This window comes from Hevea brasiliensis, chromosome 8, assembly GCF_030052815.1.
Source record: "Hevea brasiliensis isolate MT/VB/25A 57/8 chromosome 8, ASM3005281v1, whole genome shotgun sequence".
NCBI classification, from domain to species: Eukaryota; Viridiplantae; Streptophyta; class Magnoliopsida; order Malpighiales; family Euphorbiaceae; genus Hevea; species Hevea brasiliensis.
Genome location: NC_079500.1, coordinates 31,017,194 through 31,043,954, shown reverse-complemented (window position 1 = coordinate 31,043,954; position 26,761 = coordinate 31,017,194).

Sequence of the window (26,761 nt, the reverse complement as noted above, 5' to 3'; positions counted from 1 at the left end):
CACTTGGCCTTGTGCCTAATATTTATTACAACTCATTAGCTGTTCTGTTGCACACCAGGAGATACATATGTGACCGATGGTGTGACGGCTCGAGGTACTTGATACCCAGTGCCAGTTTACTCGTTTATCTAGTTCAGTCATCCAGTATAGGTTACTTGGGCAACTAAAAATGGAAGCGGATAAATTTAATGAAATTATGAATATAAAAAATACAAAATAAATAAGATTACCAATAATGATCGAAAAATTGTCTGCATAAGACTTCAAAACATGCACTGCATATTTATTTTATGTTATTTCTTTTTATTTTATTATTGGCACCACTAAGCATTATTACTTAGCAAGTCGCTTTTTACCATGCGTAGGTTCTGGAGAGATAGACAGAGAGCCCAGTAGACCACAGACTGGGTGAGGTCACAGATCTACCTAGAGTCAAAGATACCTCTCATCTACAGTGCATCAGTGGTAGGACCTTTAGGTCCCTTTTGAAATTATATTTTTTGCATTTTGTAATAGGTAGTAGTTTGTGATTTGTGAATTATGAACTCATGTAAATAGTGAATTTATGTAATCATATGTTGATGTACATATTTTGAAGAATTTTGTTAATTAATATAATTTGATAATATCTTTATGAAATTTTAGTTGATTTTGAATTTGAATGAAATTGTGGATTAATGTTGAGAACTTGAAATAATTGCTAATGTTGAGACCATGTTGATGGTTATTGGAGTTTGAGAATGATTGGAAATGATTATTGGAAGTGTTTTTCACAGATTCCAAAGAACTGTTTTCTCCATTTTTAGCCGGTACTCTGCCGAAATTTCTATAAAGTTTTCAAAACCTCAAATAAATTATTATTTCAATAAATGACTTAAATAAATTATATTTCATAAACTGTACTTCATAACTATGAAAAAATTAAATTAGGAAGAATAAAAAAAAAAGATTGAATTAAAATAGGGTGTTCCGATATATTGTGTGGCATATCTTGCTCAGCTACATTGTACACGGGTAAGGGGTGTCACATTTAGTGGTATCAGAGCACGGTTTAGGCGTTTCTAGGCCTAGATTAAGTCTATACCATGCATTGCATTTGTAAGAGTCGAGGTGACACTAATGCAGATCTATTTGTCTTTGTTATTTTGAATAGGATGTGGACCCCACATCTCATAGGGCAGTTGAGGAGGAAGTGGAGAGTCATGCTCCACCTGCAGCAGCTGAGACTGGGGGTAGGGGAAAACCTGCTCTGCCAGCTCCAGCAGAGCCTGTTCAGCCTCCACAAGCCATGTTCTAGCAAATGGCCGAATTCTTCAGACAAATGGTTAGGGTAATACCACCACCATCTCCACAGCAGAAATCACACCTGGAAAGACTGAGAAAATTTGGAGCAGTGGATTTCTTTGGCAAGAGAGAAGATGATTCTGTTGTAGACGAAAATTGGTTGAACAGAATGGTAGAGTTTTAAAACAACTGCACTGCACTCCTGAACAAAATCTAGAAGCTGCTGTATCTCTGTTGCAAGATGTTGCCTACCAATGGTGGGATACAGTGTCTAGTGAAGTGCAACCAGAAGTAATAACTTGGGACTTCTTCCTCTCAGAATTCATGAAGAAATATGTGGGTAGTGTATACCTGGAAGAGAGAAGAAGAGAGTTCATTAACCTGAGGCAGAGACAGCTGACAGTGGCTGAGTATGAAAAGGAATTTGTCAGACTGAGCTACTACAGAAGGGAGATAGTCCCTAATGAGGCCGAAAAGTGTAAGAGATTTGAAGAGGGATCAAATGACAACATAAAGATCATGATTACTATTTTGGGAATCACAGACTTCACCAAGTTAGTGGAAGCTGCAATAAAAGTTGAAAAGGTCATAATAAGTGAGCAGACCAGAGAAGAGAGACAGTAAAAGAGGGGCCCGGGTCAATCTAGCTCATCTCCTGCACCTGGGAAGAAGTTCAAAGGTCCACCTGCACAGAGTTCAGGTCAACCACAAGGTCAGGGTCAATCCCAAGGGCCCAGGCCATAGTTCACCCCTAGGAGAGGCCAGTCTACACCATCAGTGGGCAGCTCTCCAAGGACGGGGTTTAGGGGACCAGCCCCAGCATCTTCTGCATGTCCGCATTGCCTGAAGTGGCATAAGGGGGAGTGTTGGAGAGTGACTGGTGTCTGCTTAAGGTGTGGGTTGACAGAGCATCAATTGAGAAACTGTCCACACAGAACAACTACAGCTGCTCCAACACAAGCAGACAGACCTACTCCTGCACCACAAAGGGGTAGGAAATCTAGAAAATCTGAGGCAGTAGGACCATCACAGAGGCCTGCATCTGAGCTAGCAGAGAGGCCTAAGGGCAGACCACCTACCAGAGCCTATGACATGAGAGCTTAGGAGGAGCAAGATGCTCCGAATGTCATCAGGAGTATGTTCTCCCTCTACAATACATCTGTGCATGCATTGGTGGATCCAGGATCAACTTATTCATACATCTGCATCAACCTACCTATAGAAAAGGGGATATTAGTAGGGGAGAGTGACCAAGACATTCTGGTCACTAATCCATTGGGCCACAGTGTAGTAGTGAACAAAGTATACAAGGGTTACCCGTTAGGGATTCATGGGTATGAATTTTTGGCAAACCTGATTGAGTTGCCTTTCCATGAGTTTGACGTGATTTTGGGAATGGACTGGTTATCACGTCATCAAGCAATGGTTGAATGTAAGTTGAAGAGAATCTCATTGAAAACTCTTGAGGGTAATGAGATTACAGTTGTGGGGGAAAGGATAGATTTCTTGTCCAATGTCATTTCAGCCATAGTTGTAAGAAAACTGATGAGAAAAGGCTGTGATGCCTACCTAGCACATGTGGTGGATACTAGGCAGGCTAAGCCAGATCTGTGTGATATACCCATAGTAAAAGACTTCCCAGATGTGTTCACTGAAAAATTGCCTGGCTTGCCACCAGGAAGGGAAGTTAAATTTGTTATTGAGATACTGCCGAGTATAGCACCAATCTCTATTGCGCCTTATAGGATGGTGCCCATAGAATTGAAGGAACTGAAAATCCAGTTACAGGAGTTACTAGATAAGGGGTTCATACGCCCCAGTGTGTCACCATGGGGAGCTCTAGTGTTGTTTGTAAAGAAGAAGGATGGGACTTTGAGGTTAGGCATTGATTATCGACAGTTGAATAGAGTGACAGTGAAGAACAAATATCGTTTGCCTAGAATTGACGATCTGTTTGATTAGTTGAAGGGAGCAGGAGTATTTTCTAAAATTGATCCCAGATCAGGGTATCATCAGTTGAGGGTGAAGGATGCAAATGTGCCAAATACTGCATTCAGGACCCGTTATGGGCATTATGAGTTCCTAGTGATGCCCTTTGGCCTAACAAATGCACCAGTAGCATTCATGGACCTTATGAACCGTATCTTCCATCCGTACTTAGATTGGTTCGTAGTGGTCTTTATTGATGATATTTTGGTGTATTCCAAGACCAGGGAAGAACATGATGAGCATTTGAGGATTGTTCTGCAAACCCTAAGAGAAAAGAAGTTGTATGCTAAGTTGTCCAAGTGTGATTTCTGGTTGAATGAGATTGCATTCCTTAGACACATAGTGTCAGCTGATGGGATTAGAGTGGATCCCAAAAGGATAGAAGTAGTGATGGAATGGAAGCCTCCCAGGAATACAATTAAGGTCAGGAGTTTTTTGGGGCTAGCTGGGTATTACAGAAGATTTGTGAAGGGATTTTCCTTAATAGCTGCTCCAATGACCAAGTTGTTACACAAGAATGTCAGATTTGACTGGAATGACAAGTGTCAGACCAGTTTTAAGAAGTTTAAGGCTATGTTGACAGAGGCACCAGTGTTAACACAGTCAGTGTCGGGAAAAGACTTTGTGGTCTTCAGTGATGCCTCTCATAATGGGTTAGGGTGTGTACTGATGCAAGAGGGGAAGGTGGTCGCCTATGCTTCTAGGCAGCTAAGGCCACGTGAACAAAATTACCCTACCCATGATCTAGAACTTGCAGCAATTATCTTCGCATTGAAGATATGGAGGCACTACTTGTATGGTGAAAAGTGCTACATTTACATAGACCACAAAAGCTTGAAATACTTGACAACCCAGAAGGAGCTCAACCTTAGACAGAGGTGATGGATTGAGTTCCTGAAGGACCATGATTGTGTGATTGACTATCATCTTAGGAAGGCAAATGTAGTTGTTGATGCTTTGAGCAGAAAATCCATCACAGCTTTGAGATCATTGAATACCCGTTTATCTTTGGCTCGAGATGGAGCTATTTTGGCTGAGTTGCAAGTGAGGCCAAACCTACTATAGTAGAATTTAGATGGGCAGAAGGTAGATGAGAAGCTAAAGGCTATTATGAGCAAAATCCTAGAAGGGAAAGAAACTAACTATGAAGTGAAAACAGATGGGTGTCTGTACTACAAAGGAAGATTATGTGTACTAGATGATGGGGAATTGAAGGCTAGTATTCTAAAGGAGGCACACACCAGTGTTTATGCTATGCACCCAGGAAGTACAAAAATGTATCATAATTTGAGGCTTTAGTATTGGTGGCCTGGTATGAAGAAGGACATAGCTGACTATTTGACTAAATGCTTAACATGTCAGCAAGTCAAGGCAGAATATCAAGTTCCATCAGGTTTGCTACAGCCTATACGCATACCTGAATGGAAATGGGATCGGGTCACCAAGGATTTTGTAAGTGGTCTACCTATCACCCATAAGAAGCATGATGCAGTATGGGTGATAGTAGATAGATTAACAAAGTCAGCATACTTTCTGTCAGTTATGACTAACTACTCACTGGAGAAGTTAGCAGAATTGTATATCAGTGAGATAGTCAGACTGCATGGAATTCCACTTTCCATCATATCTGATAGAGACCTAAGGTTTACATCGAGATTTTGGAAGAAATTGCAAGAATCCTTGGGTACACAACTCCACTTTAGCACAGCTTTGCATCCTCAGACGGATGGGCAATCAGAAAGAGTAATCCAGGTAAACAATTGAAACCAATTGAGCTAATACAAATATTGAACTGAAATGATAATAATAACATGAAATATATGTCAGGTCCTTGAGGATATGCTGAGGAGATGTTTCATTGAGTTTGAGAGAAGTTGGGATAGATACCTCCCACTGGCAGAATTTGCATACAACAATAGCTACCAAGCTAGCATCCAAATGGCCCCGTATGAAGCACTGTATCGGAGGAAATGTAGAACTCCATTGTGCTGGACTGAATTGGGTGAAGATAAACTGGTAGGGCCAGACCTGGTGAAACAGACTGAGGAGAAGGTAAAGCTAATCAAAGCCAATTTGAAGGTTGCCTCAGACAGACAAAAATCCTATGCCGACCTAAAGAGAAAAGAAATAGAATATGCGGTTGGTGACAAAGTGTTCCTCAAGGTGTCACTGTGGAAGAAGGTACTAAGGTTTGGATGAAAAGGTAAGTTGAGCCCTAGGTTCATTAGCCCATATGAAGTCATTGAACGTGTAGGACTAGTAGCCTATAGGCTAGCTTTACCACCAGAGCTGGACAAGATCCACAATGTGCTCCATGTATCTATGCTAAGAAGATACTGCTCAGATCCTTCATATATCATCTCCATGGAAGAAACTGAAGTATAATCGGATTTGACATATGAAGAAGAACCCATATGGATCCTAGCTCAGGAAGTGAAAGAGTTGAGGAATAAGCAGATTCCACTGGTGAAAGTGCTTTGGAGGTACCACAACACCGAGGAGGCAACTTGGGAAAGTGAAGAGATGATGAGATAACAGTTCCCTCAACTGTTTGCATCAGGTAAATTTCGAGAACGAAATTTAAATTAGAGGGGAAGAGTTGTAACACCCTCTCTGTAGCAATTCTGTGCATTCTACTGTTTTAGTGACCGGTGTCTGTCCGGATAGCTAGAACATCTGAAAAATATTTAAATTAAAGTGAGGAACCATAATTAACTCAAATATTAATAAGAAAAATTTAAGAAAAATTTTAGAAATAAAATACAATCAAGTTAAATGAGCCAGTGCCCTAGCGATGGGTAACCTAGTGGAAAGTTGCGGTTCTTGCAACTAGGAGCCCTAGACCCGATGGAAAATTCATAAAATCATTTTTGGGACTCCATAGAAGGGCCATTGAGGTTCCTATGGCATTAGAATGCCAAGAAAATGCTTAGGAAAAATTTTCAATCGGTACAGACAATTTTGGTCTATTAAGCCAAACGGAGGGCATTTTGGTCATTTTGCCTTCAGAGGTGATTTTTGGTCGACTTGTCCAGTTAAGTAAATAATTATTATAACATAAAATGTGAATAAACATTGCTAAAAATTGAATTGAAAATGAGTATAGAAAAGAAGAAAAGAAAATGAAAGAAAATACTTAATTATGACATCATATGATGTCTTTAAAAAGATCTCCACCAATCATCTTTTAACAAGCACCTTTAAATCAATTAAAAAGGAGAAAAAAGAGTTAAAAATTGAAAAAAATTTCTGCTGTTCTTCCCCAAAAAATTTCGGCAGCCTTCTCATTCTCTCCCTCAACCACCATTAAAGCTCCCAATGAGCTTCATTCCCTAGCCAATCTTACCCCCTAAACCTAGGATTCCTTCACTAAAAATTATACACACACCAGGGAGAAGTGTTTGGCAGCCAAGAAAGAGTAAGAAAGTAAAGAAAAATTGAAGTCATGGTTAGCTTGGATTTGAGCTACAAGAGGTTAGTGCAAATTTTCATATATCTCACTCTTTATTCCATGTTAGAGGCTTAAATTAAGTAAGAAATTGTAAGGAATTGAAATAAAATATATGTGTATGAACACCAAGAAATTTGGCAGCCATGGGAGGATTTTGGAAATTATTGATTTGTTTGAGTGAAATTGCTTATAAATGGTTGTTGATAAGGATATTTGAGCTAGATGTTGATTTGGGTATGTTAGATAAAGTGATGGATTGTTAGGGTTAGAGTTTTGAGATTTAATTAAGGGTTTAATGCTTAGATATTTAAATTAAATTCTAATGGTCAATTAGTGACAATTTGATGAATTTTGACCTTAAATTGGAGACCTTTGTGGTATTGGAATTGAAATGGTATGCTGTCCTTGGTGACCTGCAGGACTAGTTGTGAGTCCAACAGGTTTGGGTAGCCATAAATAGAGTTGTATAGGTTCAATTGGTGCAATGCTAATTGGACATGAAACTAGACACATAATAGCACAACTTTGGTGGAGAAATCCTGCCCAGAAAATCAAACTAAGTTGACCTAAAAATTGCCCTAATCTAGGTGACCTGCATTCTGCCTAGGCAAAATGACCAAATGAATAGTGTTTATTCATTTGGTCATAACTCAGTGTAGAAAGATCCAATTGACTTAAAATTTTACCAGCATAAATCTAAGACATAGATCTACAATTTTCAAGAAGAATACAAATCCAAATTCTGACCATAACCTAGTCAAAATGCCAACCAAACTTAGGTTACCAAATCTAGCAGAACCAGTTTTGCCCAGAATTTTGGATTCTGTCCAATCCGGCCATTTATGGTGTTTAGGCCATAACTTGAGCTAAAAAAAACTCTAAATCGAGTGATTCAAGAAAGGAAATGTAACTAGACAAAATAAGGAACAACTTTCATGAAGACAACTTTGCCAAATTCCTACTATAAAAATGACCAATAGAATAGTAAACACAAGCTTTGAAATCTGAAAATTTTGAACAACTAGCACTAAGCTTAGAAATGGTATTGGCAACCAATACCAAAAATTTTAGAATGTAAAATGTGGTATGTTGGGAGTATTAGAACCAATGTACCTATTTTCTATGCAAAAGTCAACATTTTAGTTGACTAATGAAATGAATAGTAACACCTAAACTTAAATTTCAAAAATTGTACAATTTAAAAGTGTAGCATGCCCTAGTACACTTAGGAAGATTGGTTTTGATAGGTTGGCATACCAATAGGGTTCAGTTAGCAGTACTGCACATGGCATTATGCCATTCTGTGATTTTATGGCTTTTAGCCATTTTGACATTATATTGATACTTTGCCTTGTGCCTAATATTTATTATAGCTCATTAGCTGTTTTGTTGCACACCGGGAAATACATATGTGACCGATGGTGTAACGGCTCAAGGTACTTGATACCCAGTACCAGTTTACCCGTTTATCCAGTTCAGTCATCCAGTAAAGGTTATTTGGGCAACTAAAAATGGAAGCGGATAACTTTAATGAAATTATGAATATAATATATACAAAATAAATAAGATTACTAATAATGATCGAAAATTTGTCTGCATAAGACATCAGAACATGCACTGCATATTTATTTTATGTTATTTCTTTTTATTTTATTATTGGCACCACTAAGCATTATTGCTTAGCCCGTCGCTTTTTTCCACGCGTAGGTTCTGGAGAGACAGACAGAGAGCCCAGCAAACCACAGACTGGGTGAGGTCACACATCTGCCTAGAGTCAGAGTCACCTCTCATCTACAGTGCATCAGTGGTAGGACCTTTAGGTCCCTTTTGAAATTATGTTTTTTGCATTTTGTAATAGGTAGTAGTTTGTGATTTGTGTATTATGAACTCATGTAAATAGTAAATTTATGTAATCATATGTTGATGTATATATTTTGAAGAATTTTGTTAATTAATATAATTTGATAATATCTTTATGAAATTTTAGTTGATTTTGAATTTGAATAAAATTGTGGATTAGTGTTGAGAACTTGAAATAATTGCTAATGTTGAGACCATGTTGATGGTTATTGGAGTTTGAGAATGATTGAAAATGATTATTGGAAGTGTTTTTCACAGGTTTCGAAGAACTATTTTCTCCATTTTTAGCCGGTACTCTACCGGATTTTCTATAAAATTTTCAGAACCTCAATTAAATTATAATTCTAATAAATGACTTAAATAAATTATATTTCATAAATTGTACTTCATAACTATGAAAAAAATTAATTAGGAAGAATAAAATAAGGATTGAATTAAAATAGGGTGTTCCGATACACTGTGTGGCATATCTTGCTCGGCTACACTATAGACGGGTAAGGGGTGTCACACTTTGTGCTAGAAATACTGTCACTCATATTCTTAACAACTTAAGAATAGAATTTTTAACAAAATAAATATATTATGTAAACGGAAAAGTTAAAATGCCTTTTATTAATTAAAACATATACAAGATACATACTAAATGATATGCTCTAGGGCATACTAGTAACAAAGCTTGCCATTTGCCTTTTAATCATGTAAGATAATCAAAGTCAAGATTAAATCTAAGTTTGACACTTGGCACAATGTGGTTGGGTCAATTAAACTAAGAGCCAATCAGAAGATGACATTTGGTAAGGGTTTTAAGTGATGACTCAGCTATATAAGGAAAAGGGTGAAAGAACAAAATAATAATATGCTATTCTTTCCTATGTGCCGCTACCCAAAGAAGCTTTCCTCTCTCTTCTTCTTCATCTCTCATCAATTCAAAGAGAATTGCCAACATTCTCTTGAATTAAAATTGCTAGAAATCATTTATAGTGTTCTGCATATATCTATAACATCTCTAAAGGCAAACCTTAATTTCTAATTGATTAGAAAGGCTTGAGAAGCTATTCAAGGGGCTAGAATTGGTGATCTTGGTGTGGACAAGCTAGAGGGACAACATCTGGTGTCCTAGGTGAAGGAACGAAAGTGCGATAAACACAAGTTTATACCATTGAATTCAAAAATTTTTACCTAGGGTCACATGCATCATACAAGATTTATTTTTATTGATTTGATTTCAATAATAAATAACATATTAAAACACTTTTAATATGTTTTTGGATCTGTATTTGCCATTTAAGATTTTAAAATTAATTAGATTAATTTTAGAACCCTAGATTAAATCAAGAACAAACACAGCAACCTCTTGATGCACTGCAGTGTATTTGCGCCTTTGAGATGCGTCTTCAGGACACCAAATGTTGTCCCTCTAGCTTGTCCACACCAAGAACACCTATGGCAGCCATTGAACAGCTTCTAAAGCTTTTTCTATTATTTAGAAAATCAAGTTCTGCCTTTTAAGAGATTAAGGATGTAAACAGGACATTAGAAACAATTTATGGTGTTCTTAATTCAAGAGATTGTTTGCTAATCTCTTGGATTGATTAAAGAAGAAGAAGAAGAGAAGAAAGAGAGCTTCTAGGTGGCAGCACCAAGGGAGTAGTTGTTGCTTGTGTTTTATTTTATTTTTTTTCATAACAATTGTGACACCCCTTACCCGACTACAGTGTAGCCGAGCAAGCAATGCCACTCAGTGTGCCGGAGCACTCTATTTTATCTTAATTAATTTTTATCATAATTTTGAATATAACTTGTGAAATATAATTCATTTATTGATATTGTAATTTATTTGAGGTTCCGAAAATTTTAAAGAAAATCCGGCGGAGTACCGGCTAAAAATGGAGAAAATAGTTCTTCGGAACCTGTGAAAAATACTTCTAATAATCATATTCATCCATTCACAAACTCCAATATCAAGATCTCAATATTTTTCAACCATTCATTTCTCAATCATTCATCACATGTGATAATCATATATAAATTACAGATAAACATTCACTTTTCCATTTATAAACACAATTCTCATTATTTACATGAACTTCAAATTACATTTTGTAAGTTCATTTACACATGAGAAAATAAAATCAATTACAAAATACCAAAATGACACCTAGTGTCCTACCAATGCACTGCAGACGATGAGGTGACACAGACACTGTGACACCCCTTACTCGTGTACAGTATACCCGAGTAAGTAATGCCACACGGTGTACCGGCACATTCTAATATACCTTAATTAATTTATACCATGCTTGTGAATATAATTTATGAAATATAATTTACTTTAGCCATTTATCAAAAGTATTATTTATTTGAGGTTCCGAAGATTTTAAAGAAAATCCGGCGGAGTACCGGCTAAAAATGGAGAAAACAGTTCTTCGGAATCTGTTAAAAACACTTCCAATATTTGTATTCCATCATCTCAAACTCCAATATCCAAAATCTAAACAATATTTCTCAATTTCAGTTCTTAACAACCTTTTCATTTCTTAAACATCCATCACATGTGATAATCAAGTATAAATCACAAATAAACATTTACTTTTCCATTCACAAATAAAATTTTCATAATTTACATGAACATTAATATACATTACAAAAGTTTAATTACATATGAGAAAATCAAAATTTATGACAGAATGCCAAAATGACACCTAGTGTCCTATCAATGCACTGCAGAAGTTGAGGTGACACGGACACTGTGCAGAGCTGCAGGATGGACTCACCCAGTCTGTGGTCTACTGGGCTCACGATCTGTATCTCCAGTACCTACGTGTGGCAAAAGCAACGCACTAAGCAATAATGCTTAGTGGTGCAATAATATAATAAAAGAAAATAGCAAGAAATTAAATGTGTAGTGAATGTGTACGTTTTATTTGTTTGCTATTTGTATATCATTTACTTTGTCCACTTTTATTCATTTGGTTGCCCCAAGTAACCTACACTAGACGACTGGACTGGATAATGGGTAAACTGGCACTGGGTATCTAGTAACTCGGGCCGTCACACCATCGGTCACATATGCATCTCCCGGTGTGCAACAGAACAGCTAACAAGCTGTAAATACATCAGGCACAAGGCCAAATCTCAATACAAGGTCAGAATGGCTAAAAGCCATAAAATCACAGAATGCCATATTGCCATGTGCAGTACTGCTAACTGAACCCTATTGGCATGCCAAACTATCCAAACCAATCTTGTTAGGTATACTAGGGCATTTGAAACGTTTAAATTCTTCAATTTGTGAATTTCAAGTTTTGGTGTCACTATTCACCTCATTGGTCAACAAAAATGTTGACTTTTGGATAGAAAATAGGTGTATTAGTTTTAACACCCCAAATATACCACATTTTGTATTTAAAACTTGTTGGAATTGCCATTTCCATTTCTCAACTTAAATCTAAGAGGGTAGAAATTTCAGTTTTTGAAGCATATGTTTACTATTCCATTAAGTACTGTTGCAGTGAGAATTTGAAGAAATGACAAACATGAAAGTTGTTCCTTATTTTGTCTAGTTGAATTTCCTTTTTTGAATCACTCCATTTAGAGTTTTGTAGCTCCAGATATGGTCCAAAAACCCCAGCTGGCCGGATTGCCAATCTGCAGAATTGACCATATCTACAGTAACATGAACAGTGACTGCCACTGCCATTTGGGTTAGGTTCTGGCCATAATTTGGGGTAGGTTTTTTCATGAAAGTTGTTTGTATATGTCTTAACTTGTTTCTGTAAAAATTTCAGGTCAATTGACCATATCTACAGTGAGTTATGGCCAAATGAACAGTTACTGTTCATTTGGTCATTTTGCAGAATCAGTTGCAGGGTATCCGGATTGGGGCCAAGTTTTGATCCTCTTGCTTTGGTCTTTTGGGCATGGTTTCTTCAGCAAAAATGTGCCATTATAAGCCTAGTTTCATGTCCAATTGGCCAAACACCAATTGGACTAACACAACCAAAGTTATGGCTGTGTAATTGGACTGAAATCTCAGTCCATTGCTGCTGTCCCTAGGCAGCATAGTCATTCCCTTTACCATGCTATTTTTCAGTCCATATTATGGTCAAATCTCCTCAAATGGTCACTAATTGACCATTAAGATGTTCTCTAACAATTTCATAAGCCAAATCAATTTTCACTCCCCAAAACCCTAGCTTCACATTATGTTTTCTACAAAATGCCTTAGTTGGCATCCCAACTTATTATTCTTATGTTTATAAACTTCCAACATGATTCTAGTTCACTTCAAGCTCATCAAAAACACTCCTTCTTATTCCTTCACTAGGACAGCTGAAATTCATGTACACATACACATGAATTTTGTTCATTTAAATTACATTTTCTTACTAAATTCAAGTTCCTATTCATGAAATTAAAGAGTTTTAGGTATATAGTGCACTAACCTTGAATAGGGCAGATTTTTCCCAACTCTAAACTTCACTTTCCTTCACTTTCTAGGCTTCCAAAAGGTTGTTTAAGGTGTGGGGTAAAATTTTAATAAAGAGAGGTTAGGGTTTTGTGGTGAAACAAAGTAGAAATCAAGCTTGAGAAGTGAGGTTTAATGGAGGTTGAGAGAGGGAGAGAGAGAAAGTTGTTTGATGAAGGAAGAAGAACAGAATTTTTGTTTCAATTTTGCCTCATTTTCCCTTTTCAATGAAATTGCTTGATTGTCATTGGTGGAGAGAAAGTTTAATGACATCATGTGATGTCAAAAGTCCCATTTTTTCATTTTTCTTTTCTTTTCTTTTCTACTTGATTTCAATTCAATTTTTAGTAATGTTTATTCATATTTTATGTCATATTAATTATTTACTCAACTGGACAAGTCGGCCAAAAATCACCTCTGAAGGCGAAATGACCAAAATGCCCTCCGTTTGGCTTAACGGGTCAAAATTATCTGTACCGATTGAAAAATTTTTCTAGGTATTTTCTTGGCATTCTAATGCCATAGGAACCTTAGTAACCCTTCTCTGGAGTCCCAAAAATTATTTTATAATTTTTCCCCCGAGTCTAGGGCTCCTCGTTGCGAGAACCGCAACTTCCCTCTGGGTTACCCCTCGCTAGGGCATCGGCTCGTTTAACTTGGTTGTATTTTATTTCTAAAATTTTTACTAAATTTTTCTTATTAATATTTGAGTTGATTTTGGTTCTTCACTTTAGTTTAAATATTTTTCCGGACGTTCTAGCTGTCCGGACCTACACCGGTCACCGGAACAGTAGAATGTACGGAGTTGTTACCAGGAGGGTGTTACAACTCTTCCCCTCTAATTTAAATTTCGTCCTCGAAATTTACCTGATGCAAACAGTTGAGGGAACTGTTGCCTCATCGTCTCTTCACTTTCCCAAGTTGCCTCTTCGGTGTTGTGGTGCCTCCATAGCACTTTCACCAGTGGAATTTGCTTATTTCTCAACTCTTTTACTTCCCGAGCCAAGATCCGTAGAGGTTCTTCTTCATATGTCAAATCCGGTTGTATTTCAATTTCTTCTCTGGAGATGACATGTGAAGGATCTGAGCGGTATCTTCTGAGCATACACACGTGGAACACATTGTGGATCTTGTCCAGCTCTGGTGGTAAAGCTAGCCTATAGGCCACTGGACCCACACGTTTGATGATTTCATATGGGCCAATGAACCTAGGGCTCAACTTACCTTTCCTTCCAAACCTCAATACCTTTTTCCATGGTGACACCTTGAGGAACACTTTGTCGCCAACCACATATTCTATTTCTTTTCTCTTCAGGACGGCATAACATTTCTGTCTGTCTGAGGCAACCTTTAAGTTGGCTTTGATTGATTTTACCTTCTCCTCAGCCTGCTTCACCAGGTCTGGCCCTACCAGTTTGTCTTCGCCCAATTCAGTCCAAAGACACCGAGTTCTACATTTTCTCCCATACAGTGCTTCATATGGGGCCATTTGGATGCTAGCTTGGTAGCTATTGTTGTATGCAAATTCTGCCAGTGGGAGGTATCTATCCCAACTTCCCTCGAACTCAATGACACAACTCCTCATCATATCCTCATGGACCTGACATATATTTCATATTGTTGTTATCATTTCAGTTCAATATTTGTATTAATTCAACTGGTTCAATTGTTTACCTGGATTACTCTTTCTGATTGCCCATCCGTCTAAGGATGGAAAGCTGTGCTGAAGTGGAGTTGTGTACCCAAGGACTCATGCAACTTCTTCCAAAATCTCGATGTGAACCTTGGGTCTCGATCAAATATGATGGAAAGTGGAATTCCATGCAGTCTAACTATCTCACTGATACACAATTCTACTAACTTCTCCAAAGGAGTAGTCACCCTAATCGCGTAAAGTGTGCTGACTTTATCAATCTATCAACTATCACCCATACTGCATCATGTTTCTTCCGGGTGAGAGGTAGACCACTCACAAAATCCATGGTGACCCGATCCCATTTCCATTCGGTATGCGATAGGTCAGTAGCAAACCTGATGGAACTTGATGTTCTGCCTTGACTTGCTGACATGTTAAGCATTTAGTCACATAGTCAGCTATGTCCTTCTTCATACCAGGCCACCAATACTGAAGTTTCAGATCATGATACATCTTTGTACTTCCTGGGTGCATAGTATATACACTGGTGTGTGCCTCTTTTAGAATACTGGCCTTCAATTCCCCATCATCTGGTACACATAGTCTTCCTTTGTAATACAGACACCCATCTGCCTTTACCTCATAGTCAGTTGCTTTTCCCTCTGGGATTTTGCTCATAATAGCCAGTAACTTTTCATCTACTTTTTTCCCATCTAAAATCTGCTGTAGTAGGTTTGGCCTCACTTGCAACTCAGCCAAAATAGCTCCATCTCGAATCAAAGATAGACGGGCATTCAATGATCTCAAAGCTGTGATGGACTTTCTGCTCAAAGCATCAGCAACTACATTTGCCTTCCCAGGATGGTAGTCAATCACACAATCATAATCCTTCAGGAACTCAATCCATCGCCTCTGTCTAAGGTTGAGCTCCCTCTGAGTTGGCATGTATTTCAGACTCTTGTGGTCTGTGTAAATGTAGCACTTTTCACCATACAAGTAATGCCTCCATATCTTCAGTGCGAAGATAATTGCTTCAAGCTCTAGATCATGGGTAGGGTAGTTCTGTTCATGTGGCCTTAGCTGTCTGGAAGCATAAGCGACCACCTTCCCCTCTTGCATCAATACACACCCTAACCCATTATGAGAAGCATCACTATAGACCACGAAGTCCTTTCCTGACACTGGCTGTGTTAACACTGGTGCCTCTGTCAACATAGCCTTCAACTTCTCAAAACTGGTCTGACACTTGTCATCCCAGTCAAATCTGACATTCTTGTGTAACAACTTGGTCATTGGAGCAGCTATTAAAGAAAATCCCTTCACAAATCTCCTGTAATACCCAGCTAGCCCTAAGAAGCTTCTGACCTCAGTTGTATTCCTGGGAGGCTTCCATTCCATCACTGCTTCTATTTTCTTGGGATCCACCCTAATCCCATCAGCTGACACTATGTGTCCAAGGAATGCAATCTCATTCAGCTAAAAGTCACACTTGGACAACTTAGCATACAGCTTCTTTTCCTTCAAGGTTTGCAGAACAATCCTCAAATGCTCATCATGTTCTTCACTGGTCTTGGAATACACCAAAATATCGTCAATAAAGACCACTACGAACCGATCTAGGTATGGATGGAAGATACGGTTCATAAGGTCCATAAATGCTGCTGGTGCATTTGTTAGGCCAAAGGGCATCACCAGAAACTCATAATGCCCATACCGGGTCCTGAATGCAGTCTTTGGCACATCTGCATCCTTCACCCTCAACTGATGATACCCTGATCTAAGATCATTCTTAGAAAATACTCATGCTCCCTTCAACTTATCAAATAGATCATCAATTCTAGGCAACGGATATTTGTTCTTCACAGTCACTTTATTCAACTGCCGGTAATCAATGCATAGCCTCAAAGTCCCATCCTTCTTTTTCACAAACAGCACTGAAGCTCCCCATGGTGACACACTAGGGCGTATGAACCCCTTATCAAGCAACTCTTGCAACTGAGTTTTCAACTCCCTCAATTCAGTGGGTGCCATCCTATAAGGAGCAATGGAAATGGGTGTTGTACCCGGCAGTGTCTCAATAGCAAATTCAACCTCCCTTTCTGGTGGCAAACCAGGCAACTCTTCAGGAAATACTTCTGGGAAGTCTCTTACTGTGGGTATATCACTCAGGTTTGGCTTAGCCTGCCTAGTATCCACCACATGTGCTAGGTAGGCTTCACAGCCTTTTCTCATCATTCTACTTGCAACTGTGGCTGAGATGACATTGGACAAGAAATCTGTCCTTTCCTCCACAACTGTGATCTCATTACCCCCAGGAGTATTCAAAGAAATTCTCTTCAATTTGCAATCAACTATTGCCTGATGACGTGACAACCAGTCCATTCCCAAAATCACGTCAAACTCATGGAAGGGCAACTCAATCAGGTCGGCCAAGAATTCATACCCCTTAATCCTTAACGGGCAACCCTTGTATACCTTGTTCACCACTACACTGTGACCCAATGGATTAGTGACCAAAATGTCTTGGTCACTCTCCCCTATTAGTATCCCCCTTTCTACGGGTAAGTTGATGCAAATGTAGGAATGAGTGGATCCTGGATCCACCAATGCATGCACAGGAGTATTGTAGAGGGAGAACGTACCCCTGATGACGTCCGGGGCATCTTGCTCCTCCTGAGCTCTCAGGGCATAATTTCGGCAGTGGTCCATTATCCGCCTCTCGCCGGCTCGCATGCAGGCCTCTGTGATGGTCCCACTACGTCAGACTTACCAGATTTTCTACCTCTCTGTGGTGCAGGAGCAGGTCTATCTGCTTGTGTTAGAGCAGCTGTATTAGTTCTGCGTGGACAGTTCTTTAATTGATGCTCTATTGACCCACATCTTAAACAGGCACCAGTTACTCTCCAACACTCCCCCTTATGCCACTTCAGGCAGTGTGGACATGCAGAAGATGTTGGGGCTGGTCCCCTGAACCCCATCCCTGGAGAGCTGCCCACTGATGGTGTGGACTGACCTCTCTTAGGGGTGAACTGTGGCCTGGGCCCCTGATACTGACCCTGACCATGTGGCTAACCTGAACTCTATGTAGGTGGACCTTTGAACTTCTTCCCAAATGCAGGAGCTGAACTAGACTGACCTGGGCCCCTCTTCTGCTGTCTTTCCCTTCTAGTCTGCTCACTGATTCTTACTTTTTCAACCTTTATTGCAGCTTCCACTAATTTGGTAAATTCTGTGATTCCCAAGGCAGTGAGCTGGATCTTGATGTTGTCATTTAGTCCCTCTTCAAATCTCTTGCACCTTTCAGCTTCATTAGGGACTATCTCCCTACCATAGCGGCTCAATCTTACGAATTCCTTCTCATATTCGGCCACTGACAACTGTCTCTGCCTCAGGTTATGTAACACCCCTAAGTTCGGTAGTGCGTTCTGCTGTTCCGGTGACCAGTGCTGTCCGGATAGCTAGGATGCCTAGAACCGTACTTCAATATGAGTGAGGAGACATAAAATAATGAAATACAAGAAAAGAAAAACAAAGGAAAAATCATAGTAAAGAAATGTAACCGAGTAAGTGAGCCGGGAAACCTAGTGATGGGTGATCAGACGAAGTCACTGTGGACCGTTGACTAGCTCTGATCATGGGAACCACGGGAAACATTTTTAGGACTTAAATAGACCATTGTTGAAGAGTAAATATCATTAGAAAGATCAAAGAAAAATTAAATAATTAGTACAAAGAAAAGTGAGAAATCGAAAAACAGACAAAATATGGTGTTACCGAAAAATCGGGAAAACCACCCGAACAGGGGCATTATGGTCATTCGACATCCCGAAGTGTCTTTTGACCTAAATGTCCATTAAAAATAAATAGTATTACACTTAGAAAATGAAATGAAAAATTAATTTGGTGGTACCTAAAATAAATAGTGGAAATAATGGGTTAAATGTGGATTATGGGAAAGTTAAGTTTATAATATGAATTATTTTACTTAGTGGAGCACTAAGGGATTAATTTATCATTGAATTATGGCTGATATGGTCCACTCACCATCTGAAATCCATCTTCCTCATATTCTCTCAAAAATGGCCGAATTGAAGAACACAAAGAACTCCATGGGCGTTTGCATGCAAGCTTAATCCACCCTCCATTTTCAACTCCATTCACTTAGCTTCTTTCATGAAAAATGGTCTACACACTACAAGGAAGATATTGATACCAATTTTGGGAAGTTTAAGCAAGGTTTAACAAGCTCCAAGCATAAGGTAAGTTCATAATTTTGAGAATTTCTTTGTTAAAGTTTATGTGCATGTTATGGGTATTAGTTTGGTGAAGGAAAATTTTGAGTTTGATGGGTTATTGTTGTTGTCATTTTGGACAGCCATGGTCACGTTTTTGATGAGGAAATTGTGCATATAATTGTTGAGAAATAATGTTGTTCATGGTGATTTAGTAACCTAGTGATTTAATGCATGTATATATGGTGAATTATACACTTTGATGGAAATTAACTTATGGTACGGCAATGTGATGTTGATGAGTGATTTGTGGCAGCTTGTGGACACTTGAGAAAGGGTGTATATTGAAGGAAGTGTGGGCAGCATATTGACCTAGAAGGATTGATGTTAAGTATGTAAATTAAAGTTGTAAAGTGTATGTAATGTTTGTAGTGTTTAGGTGTAATTGTAATGGTACTTAGAATTGTGATTGTGAATGATAATTGGTGTGTTGATGGTGATTGGAATCTGCCCAAAATAATGCTAATGTAATTTAGTAAATGTTGTTGGTAATGTGCCAAAACAGTTTGGTAGGGTATGGAAGTAAAGCTTGCAAGGTAAATAATGTGTTTGAAGTTGGGATGTGTAATGCATATTAAGGGCAGTGTATATTTTGGCCTATAACCTTGAATGTGTAACCTTAATTAGTATGAGACCAATTTGAGGTGAAACTAGGCACAAAATGTGCCAACTTTCATCGAGAAACCATGCCAAAATTCTGCTTGCAAGGTGACCTAAAAATTTGACCAATTCGGATTAGATGCAATTAGGACCTGAAAAATGACCAATTGGGCAGCAGTGAGTGTTTAGGCCATAACTCACTCAAACCAGGTCCAATTGACCTGAAATTTTGACCAAGAATAGTTAAGACCCATACCTACAAGTCTTATGAAGACACCAAAGCCCAGAAATGACCATAAGCAAGTCAAACAACTTGCATAAGTTCGGGTCCAAAAACTGGCCGAACCAGAATTGACCACTTTGACCTAAAATTGACCTAAAATGGTACCATTTGACCAGCAATAGTGTAATGACCATAACTTGGTCTACTTAACTCGGATTGACCTCAAATTTTGCACCGCGTGCAATAAGACCTAGATCTACAAGTTTGTAGTTTCGACCGAGACCCGAAAACCGAGGGAACTAGATCGTCCGGTTAGGTCAAACCAGTGTTCCGGAATCAAGCAATTTGCATTAAAATGCACTAAGCAAGGAAATGACTTTGGTAAAACATACCAAATCTAAAACCTTATCGAATGTGACATATTAACGACACTAAAACCTAATTTACCTAAAACGCAATGAGGGTCGGTATATTAGGTGACTTAGTGAATAATTGAGTTCATGCATTATTTACCAAACCCCATCGATAGAGACAATTTAATTTGGTATCAAACACTTCAAATTGTGTTTCTCGATTAACAAGGACTCAAAGAAAAGGGAAAGAAATCTTGAGTCAAGACCAGGAGACAAATATCAGAGGTTTGTGCACAACGGCTATTGCTTTTGAATTTTTCAATTGAAATAAATATTGAATATTTGTATATTATTGTTTTAAATTGTGTTTGTGCACAACAACTATTTCTTTTGAATTATTTTCAATTGAAATAAATAATGACTATTTGTATATTATTGTTTTAAATTGTGAAATCAGAAAAATTGTTTGAATGATATTTGATGGATACTTATTGATTAAAAGCATCGTAAATGGTTTGAAACCACACTATCATGTATATTGATTGTATTCCTCGCTAGCTTGTCTAGTGGGATGAATTGAATTCTCTCTGGTCAAGTGTTGAGGTGTGTTCCTGTTGTGGACGACTAGAATGAGTACTCATATTTTTGCTAGCTAGCCATGTTATTCCTCATTAGTCATCGACTTTTGGGATGAATTGAATACCTCATTAGCCATCGGCTTTTGGGATGATTTGAATTATGGATCATGATTAAGCTGTGTGTGATTTATTGATATGTATTGTGAGATTGTGAAATGGATTTAAACTCTCATTGACATATACTGTCTTTTGAATTCAAACCTGATCTGACTTATGGAAAATTATTATGATATTGAGAAATGGAGTTTAAATTCTTGTTGACAATTATTGTCTTGAATTTAATTATGATTTTAAGTATCCACTATTTACATGACTTATGAATTGTGATTTAAATTGGATTTGGTTAATGTTGTGCACCACTGAGACATTGTCTCAGCGATAGCTTTTTATTGCTGTCGCAGGTAGAGAGACCGACAGGGCAGCAGACTAGGCTGCATATACATCCGGCGAGGGATTACCGGTATATTGAGTATACCGCTTTTGCTTTTTGTAATCAGAATGTATGACACTGTATGTACATATTGTTTTGGTTTTGAGCAGTTGTAAATTAAATTGTACCTTGAAGTTGTAAATTAATTATGAGTGTTTTGGATTGTAAAAGTTGTATTATATTTCCTTATCTCAGACTTTGAAAAATTTCTATGGAATTGTGTTGATAAATTGTTGTGTTGAGAAATGTATTGGAGTTGAGATTTGGAAAAAATTATTGAAGTGCTTTTTTACAGGTTTTCTGAAGAACTGTTTTATCCAAAATACAGAGGGCACTTTGCCAAAAATTTTACAGAAATTCCAAATAAATCAAATGAGTTAGTTGTTTCACCTCAGTTCACCAAAGTTTTTAACACCTGTAAATAGTGCTCACCACTGTAAAAGAAGTAAGAAAAGTTTTTAAAATCCCTTGTAGTGTATTTAATGGGTTATCAGTAGACGGAGTTGGTAATTCATTAGGTATACTACGGGATCATGTTATGCCTTACAGAGGGGTAGGGTGTGACATGTTTTAGTGGTATCAGAGCAAAGTTTTTAAATTCCATTTTCACCTGTTATTTGAATGTTCTTTTTGCATAGTACAACTGCTCAATATCATTGTTTGATACATACAGTACATTACAGTATAAATATGCACTAACGAGAGTAAATATCCTTGTGTTATTGTTCAGGAAAGCTAAGATCCTCGCATTGAATATGGAAGAGGGTGATCGTTCAGTCGATCACCTATTGAGGCCGAGGTGCAAGGGGATGCCCCAGTGCATAAAAATGTCGGTGGTTCAAGAAGACTACCACTGCATCGCAGCTTCTGCTCGGGCTTCAAAGAGATGGCTGCAATATTCCAACAAATGGCTGGTAATGCGCTTACTCAAGTCCCTATTCGCACACTGCAGTACAACCACAGTCTCCTACGAGACAAGATGATAAATTGATGAAGTATGGGGCTACAAAGTTCAAGGGGATGAGATCCTCTAGAAGCTGAACAGTGGTTAGAGAGGATGGATAGGGTGTTCAAGAAACTTCATTGTACAGAGGAGCTCGACTTGAATACTCGGATCCTTACTACAAGGGGATGCTTATGATGGTGGAAAACCACTCCCACACCTGCAGTAGAACTGCAGGTCGACTCAGAATGACTTCCTCAGGAATTCATGTAAATACATCCTCGATGCCTATGGAGACCAGAAGCTACAAGAATTCTGAAGTTTGAAACAGAGGGGCAGATCAGTGGCTGAGTATGAAAGAGAATTTTTCCGCCTTAGCCATTATGCAGTGAGTCTACTCTCTACCAGCAGGGAGAGATGCAAGAGGTTTGAAAGCGGCTTGAAGCCCAAGATTAGAGTACAAGTGCTTGGCTTCAAACACACTAACTTCTCCGAACTTGTTTCTCAAGCCCTAGAGTTGGAAAGAGTTGAGTTTGAGATCGCCTCCCGAGAAGAAGAGGTCGAGAAGACAGAGAAAGAGGGAAAATCAAGAGATCGAGTTCCAGTGGTCATACTTTGAAAGAGGAAGAACTATGGGGGACATGGCAGAGGTGGCAAGAAGTCTGGAAGGGGAAGATATTCAGGATAGAGACCTCCCCTATCTGGTCAGCAGAGTACCAGAAGTTCCTACCCTCCCCGCCAATGTGAAACTTGTGGAAAGAATCGTGGTGGAATCTACAAGGCTATTGGAGCTGTTATAACCGTGGAGGCACCGAACACTTTGCCAAGGACTGCACCAAGAGTCGCAGAGTTGGACCACCTCCTACTATCGCAGAAGGGTCGATTCAGCCACGTCACTAGAAGCTCACAACCACCTAGCAGGTAGAGGCAGGGGTAGAGGTAACCCAGCAGGCAGCCAAGGCACAGTAAAACAGTCAGAACAAGACAGTGCTCCAGTCAGAGTCTATGCCATGAGACAGAGAGAAGAGGCAGAGACATCTGATGTTGTGGCTGGTACCTTCTCAACTTTTAACCAGAATGTATTTGTGCTATTTGATCCGAGTTCTACCCATTCTTATGTGAGTGCTAGCATCATTGATTGCATTCTTTGTTCCATGTACAAAAATGGACTTTGAGGTGCTAGTAACAAGTCCGCTAGGACAGGAGGTCAGGGTTAATAGAATGTATAGAGATTGTCCTTTGGTGATCCAAGGACACACTTTCCTGTCTGATCTCATTGAAATGCCCTTCAGAGATTATGATATCATCTTGGGCATGGATTGGTTAGCTAGGCATCATGCCATGATTGATCAGAGATCAAGATAGTCACTTTTGGTCTCCTCAAGACAAAGAATGTGGTGATACAAGGAGAGGCAGCTATTGCCAGCCAACATCATTTCGGCTGCACTAGCCAGAAAAATGTTCATAAAAGGGTGTGAAGCATACTTGGCACATGTGGTAGACACCCAAGTGGGGAGTCCAAAGATTGAAGGACATCCCTACAAGATATGACTTTCGGATGTGTTTCTGATGAATTGCCGTGATTACCTCCGGAAAGAGAAGTGCGCTTTGAAATTAATGTTCGCTGGTGTGGATCCAATCTCCATAACGCCATACGTAATGGCACCAGCAGAATTGAAGGAGTTGAAGATACGATTGCAAGAATTACTTGAAAAGGGCTTCATCCGCCTAGTGTGTCACCTTGGGGAGCACCGGTGTTGTTTGTTAAGAAGAAGGATGGTACTCTCGCTATGTATAGACTACAGGCAGTTGAATAGGGTGACAATAAAGAACAGATATCCATTGCCTCGCATTAATGATCTGTTCGATCAGTTGAAGGGTGCAGCAGTATTCTCCAAAATTGATTTGCGATCTGGTTATCATCAGTTGAAGGTGAAAGAGCAGAGTATTCCAAAATCGCTTTAACTTCGGTATGGCCACTATGAGTTTCTAGTAATGCCATTCGGGTTAACAAATGCTCCAGCTGCTTTTATGGATCTGATGAACACTATCTTCAGACCATATCTTGATCAAGTTGTGGTGGTGTTTATTGATGACATTTTGATATACTCGAGGAGTGCAGAGGAGCATGATAGACATCTGCGGATTGTACTGCAGATTTTAAGGGAGAAACGATTTATACGCTAAATTGTCGAAATGTGAATTTTGGTGAAGGAAATCTCCTTTTGGGACATGTTGTGTCACCAAGGGATCAAGGTAGATTCCAGCAAGGTAGAAGCTATCCTTAATTGGAAGCGCCAGAACATCACGTAAATTCGCAGCTCGGGCTTAGCTGGATATTACCGTCGGTTTGTGAAGGGATTTTCTATGTTATCTTCTCCACTGACTAAGCTGCTTCAGAAAGATGTAAAATTTCAGTGAACTGATAAATGTCAGCAGAGTTTTAATGAGTTGAAGAGGTGCTTAATCAAGCTCCAGCTTCTCACTTTACCTACTCGTAAAGAATACACGCTTATAGTGATGCTTCTCACAATGGGTTAGGCCGTGGTAATCGATGCAAGATCGGAATGTCATTGCTTATGCATCACGCCAGCTGAAACAGCATGAGAGGAATTACCCAACACATGATCTGGAGTTGGCAGCTATTGTTTTTGCTCTGAAGATCTAGAGACACTATTTGTATGGGGAGAAATGCTACATTTACACAGATCACAAGAGCTTGAAGTACTTAGGTACCTAGAAGGAATTGAATTTGAGGCAGATGAGATGGCTAGAAATCATTAAATATTATGATTGCTTAATAGACTATCAGCCAGGAAAAGCAAATGTGGTGGCTGACGCCTAAAGTACAAAGACTATTGAAAGTCTCAGTGTTTATACTATGTCCATGGTATATGAATTGAAAGCACAAAGATGCCGCTTTAGAGGTTGATGATGAGGGACAGATAAGAGTTGCATGGCATGTACAAACGGTGTTGATTGATCGATCGTAATGGTCGCACAGAGTGATGAAAAATATCAGAAGATTCTGAAAGAAGTTCAGCAGGTCAAGAAACATGAATTCTATGTGAGAGATGATGGTTTATTGCTACATCAGGGCAGAATGTGCGTTCCTAGTGATGTGGAACCGAGATGATCATTATGAAGGAAGCACATGAGTCTCCATTTGCTATGCACTCGTGGAACTAAAATGTACAGAGGGTTGAAAGAACATTACTTGGTGGATGGGCATGAAGAGAGATATAGCTGAATTTGTTTCCAAATGCCTAACTTGTCGCCAAGTAAAGGCGAACATCAAGTTCCACTGGTTTGTTACATCCTTTGTCACACTGCAGTGGAAATGGGAACGAATAACTATGGATTTTGTTACAGACTTCCAAGGACACAGAGTAGTCATGATGCAAGATGGGTTATAGTTGATGAGATTGACCAAGTCCGCTCACTTTTGCCGCTCGGATGGACTATAGCCTGGAAAGATTGGCCGATTGTACATATATGAGATTGTAAACCGCATGGAGTGCCAGATCAATTGTGTCTCGACAGAGATCCTAGGTTCACTTCTAGATTCAGGGGTAGTCTTCAGAGAGCCCTAGGAACTAGATTGAACTTCAAAGACAAAGATTCCACCCATGCATGCATGGCCACCCGAGAGGGTTATTCAGATATTGGAGGATATGCTACGGTTTGTGTGATTGAATTTGAAGGTAGTTGGGATACACACTTGCCTTTGATTGAGTTTGCTTATAACAACAACTACCAATCAAGCATAGGGATGCCTCCATATGAAGCTTTGTATGGCGTAAAGTGTAGAACTCCCTTATGTTGGGATGAAGTAGGTGAAAGGAAAATGATTGGGCCGTAAATTGTTCACAGACAGAGGAAAAGATCGATTAATCAGAGATAGGCTCAAGGTCGCATCGCATCGCCGTAAGTCCTATGTTGATCCGAAAAGAAGAGATATTGAGTATGCAATGGGTGATAAGGTATTCCTCAAAGTTTCTCCTTGGAAGAGGATTATGAGATTTGGCGTAAAGGGGGAAAGCGAGTCCTCGTTTCATCGGACCATATGAAGTTACGGAAAGAGTGGGTCCTTGGCATACCGGTTGGCATTACCTCCAGAGCTAGCAAGGATACAGTGTCTTCCATGTGTCCATGTTAAGGAGGTACAGATCGGACCCATCTCATGTACTATCAGTTGAAGAGATTGAAGTAAATCCAGACCTCTCATATCAGGAAGAACCCATAAGAATTCTGGCTTATGAGGTGAAACAGCTGAGGAACAAACAGATACACCTGGTTAAAGTGCTGTGGAACCATCATTCAGTCCAGTAAGCTACTTGGGAACGTGAAGAGGATATGAGGAGACAGCACCCACACTGTTCAGAGACTAATGCTGTGTAAAATTTCGAGACGAAATTTATTTAAGGGGGAGAATTGTAACACCCTAAGTTCTAGTGCGTTCATTGCTCCGGTGACTGACTTTGTCCTGGATAGCTAGGATGCCTAGAACCGTACTTCAATATGAGTGAGGAGACATAAAATAATGAAATACAAGAAAAGAAAAACAAAGGAAAAATCATAGTAAAGAAATGTA